Below are 5,089 nucleotides of genomic sequence, written 5' to 3' on the forward strand. Positions count from 1 at the left end.
GCAATGTAAATGAAGATATTCCCAATTATAACTGATATCTTTGCGGGTAACTGTTTGTAAATATCAGAGATGGGTCCGATTACTTTCAATGTAATTGATTAAATTACAATTACTTTGTCATTTGTACGATTAAATTAAATTAATGATTACATCCTTTCTGAAAGTATCTGATTAAGTTAATGATTATATTGGCAAAGTAATCATGATTACATCTGATTACAATGAATTTAAAAACAAAACATTTTGAATGATGTGAATGATAAACATTCAATATAACTATAGCATTTTTGAGAAAGTATTTTATTTGGTTCAATTATAAAATGATAACTTCAAATTAAACTTCATCTATTTAAATAAACACCAAATTTAACTACATATATATACATTACACTTTATCACCAATGATCTCTGAATTATTTTGAATTAAATTTAATAAAGATATATCATAAGAGTTTTTTGTTTGTCTTCTGACCTCTTTCATAATTTATATGTATTCCAAGTTGCAGTTTATGGAAGTTTAAATATGGATGAAATAAAGTTACTGGTTAAAACTATGTTTTAATAGAAATGTTTAACCAAATTGTAAACAATATGCAAGTACTAAAAATCATTGCATTTTACATGTCCAGTTCAATTTTTTAAAATTCTAAACAACATATTTGTCCAACTTTCAATTTAGTTTGTGCTAATTAGATAAATTTTCATGCCTGATTTATCTTTTATCATATATATTTCCCTACAGCTATACTCAATTGGTAATTGCAATAAAAAAAAACTTAATTAGTCTCCTACCTGTCAATTCAAAGTTGACAAAAATCACAAAAATTAACAAAAGATTATAATTCAGGGTTAAAGAAAAGTATTACTTGAATATAACAGTTATTATCAAATATTAATATGAAGATCATTATAAAACGATGAATATGCATGCATGTACAATATCTTTTACCAAGATAAAAGGTATATAATTGTATTATATGTCTCTGCTTAGGCTAATGATGACTTTTCAATACTGTAACAGTTTATTTTTTACTAAAGTAGACATGCTTAAAGTAACCAAACCATTTTAGTATGTTAAAAATTTATCAAATATGAATAACAAAGAGGTTCATTTAATGACCAAAAAAACAATTTTAGTTTTTTTTTCATTGTAATCCGAATGTAATCAAAAAGTAATCATAATTACAGGGTATTTTGAAAAGTAATTGATTAAATTAAATTACATGTAATCAAATTTTTGGCTGATTAATGATTATACTGATTACTTGAAATATTGTAATCAATTACAGCTGATTAACGATTACAATTACAATTACCCCAAGTCTGGTAAATATTGACATCATTTATATAGCAGGAAGTGGGGTTAAGGATGTATTCTTCTGACGTTTAAGTCTCGTTGAAATCTCGTTCTGGAATTATTTCCGAAATATGTGATACAAGTGGAAAATAGCAATGAATTTAATAAATAGCATAATCGAACTAAACTCTGTGAAAATATTGGGTAATTACAATCAGTTGTTTTGAGTTATTAAATTTTAAAATTATTACTAATAAAGGCAGTCTATTTAGCCAAAAAATTTGCGAAAATAGGTGAAGGGTACAAAAAAGGATTTTACCAAAAACATGTACATCCCATATCACTTTTGTCTTTTCAAATTACTTAGTTATGTGTTTTTTCAATCATTTATATTATACAAAATATGACAAAACTTTCTTATATTAACATCTACCTATATTTTTTTTTAAGTTAAATTTTTTCAGATTGGTCCACTCCATCTTTATTGAAAGAATGAAAAAAAGTTTAATTGTGGAACTGTGATTTTTTTTTTCGAAAATAGCCCAAAAATGGGCAAAAACTAATGAAAAATGGGACAATCATCATATTTGGGTACTTTCAAAGGGCTGTAGCAAAAACAGAAGCGCACCACCATATGATTTTTTCTTCACCAATTTTTTTGTTTACAGTCATATAAACCCAAAAATCAGATTTAAAACAAAAGCTTAATTCTAGAAATTTTGGCTCCACAGAGGTGTACATCCTTAAAGGATAATGCTTCACTTTTTTCATAAGACGTTCCTTTATATGCAGTCATCCTAATATTGATAAAAGAACAAGTCGGCAAGAATAGAAGCACAGTTGGGTCTCATTGGATGTTTATTCTTTGTTAAAAAAAACACGTGTCAACTTTCAAACGTAACAAGTATGATGTCAAAAAATGAAGCATCTTGATAACTTTAGTTTTAGAGAATGTTTTTTTTTTAATCAGACTGATTTTTTACGAAGTACGATTTCTTCATTCCTTACACAAAATACTAGTATCCACGTTGTCCATTCTTTTTTATGAAACAAACCAGGACCAACTCTTTCAATTTGCCTTTTAGTTCGGAAATAGGTAAATGTGTGCAAAATAGTTATCAAAGGTACCAGGATTATAATTTAGTACGCCAGACGCGCGTTTCGTCTACATAAGACTCATCAATGAAGCTCATATCAAAATATTTATAAAGCCAAACAAGTACAAAGTTAAGAGCATTGAGGATCCAAAATTCCTAAAAGTTGTGCCAAATACGACTAAGGTAATCTATGCCTGGGATAAGAAAATCCTTAGTTTTTCGAAAAATTCAAAGTTTTGTAAACAGGAAATTTATAAAAATTACCACATTAGTGATATTCATGTCGACACCGAAGTGTTGACTACTGGGCTTGTGATATCCTCGGGGAAGAAACGTCCACCAGCAGCGGCATCGACCCAGTGGTATAAAATAGTTATCGAAGGTACCAGGATTATAATTTAGTACGCCAGACACGCGTTTCGTCTACATAAGACTCATCAATGACGCTCAAATCAAAATATTTATAAAGCCAAACAAAGTGTTGAAAAGTCAAATTTTTAATGCTATTGTAAGATGAAAGTTTTAGATTGTATGTACTCAAACAGGTCATTGGATTTATTTAGAATTCACATCTGGCTCACGCAACCTCTAGAATATGATGTTTCACAATTACTTTGTAGTCTGACTTTAAATGCAGATAACATTGAACCCGTCGTTATATCCTGTCTAACAAAGATTTTGGGATATGTAGAAATCCTCCTGTCTGTCTTCGTGAAAATTTATTAAAGATACCAGGGTATCATTCAATACGCCAGACATGCCTTCTCAAACATCACAGGGAGCTGAATATCTTGAACCACTACATTCGTAAAGCAAGTTTGTTCCGGAATCTTAAGCCAATCAAAAGTTCTGTGCAAAAGGGTTTACGATTTAACTTTCAATATAATATTGCATTTAATGTATTTTCATTTTTCATACAAAAGTCAAGCAAATACATACTTTTACACGCTATTGAAAGAACTGTAAACGAAAAACCTGTCTCCTCTGTTTATTATCACGATAAACAAAATGGCCTTACACGATGACAGTAAAAGCAAAAACTTTTTAAAATTAACATCATCACATTTGTTAGATATTTTATCTGTGTCAATATTGAGGAAAATGTCAAGATATGAAATAGACCTTCTTATTTTGGTAGGTACCGTACTGGAGTAAAAGAAATGCAAGCACGGCTGAAATGTGGGTTACTGTGTGATATGATCTTATGTATGAAATTTAAATCAAAAATGCCTTTTTTTCTTTAAGCAGGCTGTGTGACTTCTGCCTTGTACAAGTACACAAAATAGGTAAATCGGCCAGACGGAGTATACAATTAGTACCCATTGGGATATCAACTGAAATATCAATCCGCACAAACTCAATGTTGAAGATTAGATAAATCAAGCTTTTTTATCATATCATCTTTTGTGTACTTGTTATTGTAATCCATGTGGTTCTTTACAAAGTAATCTCTTATAAAATATCACTCAAAAGAATTTGTATCTATAATATTTCTATGCAATTCTGTGCAAAACATTTAGTCAATACAACTGCATACCAAATACCTTTGACTTATCATAAACAGTTCTATTCAAACTGACTGTTACAGCGTTCTCCACCATGACCTTTTAACATCATGGTAATGTGATGCTATAATCTTAAATGTGTTGCTATCTGAATTGGTTTTCTTATAAATTATATTATGGATGTGATGCTCTAATTTTTGGAAACGAGATGTAATTTCAATTTCCCCTGATGCTAAATGAAATATCTGGGGAGAACACTGCTTTACACAAACCTTAAGATGCTGACCATGCAAAAAATTTATATTCTAAGAACAATGAATTAGGGGAAACATTTAATCTTGATGAATATAAGATGTGCAATATATACAAATGCAAAACAAGACATACTACAAGTTGTTCCTCTCAAGGTGAGCTAATAACAAACTATGAAAAAGTTTCAAAGTAGAAAAACATGAATAAAGGTGCATAGCCAAAATTAATTCCAGGTAAATGAGAGGCACCAAATCTAAAACATACAGCTGCAACCAAGTACCATTGACTTACCACTAGTGAGTCCACTTAAACTGACCTAATCATAAACTTGTATAGTTTAGGCCAATTAAGAATATCCATTGAAATGTAATGTGCCAATGCTTAGCTAGGTACACACCAAATATCAATGACCTACCATGAGTAGTAACTAGTTCCTATTGAACTGAACTAATCACAAATATTTCTCCACTGCTGTCATTGTTATCTGATGTTATTATTGTGTTTAATTTCTGTTTTGGGTATGGCAACTTTTTAACTAATTCAAGACATAATATACATTTATTTAATATGTAACTATGCAATAGATCAAAATATATTTCCCGAGGTATGAAGATCAGCTGTTGGCTTCGGGCAATAGAACAATGAGCTGATCTTCATATCGAGTGAAATATATTTTGATCTATTGCACTGTTACACATTCAATAACTGTTTTATTACCTAATACATACTGATTCAGTTCTAAAAGACCCAATTCGATTGGACAACACGAATACCTTTCAACTAATCAGATTTTAGAATAAGAGCTCATAACAGGTCAGTGCAATAGACTGCACACAGGTGCAATAGAACGATAATTTCCAGTGCAATAGACAATGGAACAAAAAATGGCAGAAAAATAGCAAATAATATAGAAATATTAATAAAACAGTAAAATACTC

The sequence above is a fragment of the Mytilus edulis genome, chromosome 13, assembly GCF_963676685.1.
Source record: "Mytilus edulis chromosome 13, xbMytEdul2.2, whole genome shotgun sequence".
Classification (NCBI taxonomy): domain Eukaryota; kingdom Metazoa; phylum Mollusca; class Bivalvia; order Mytilida; family Mytilidae; genus Mytilus; species Mytilus edulis.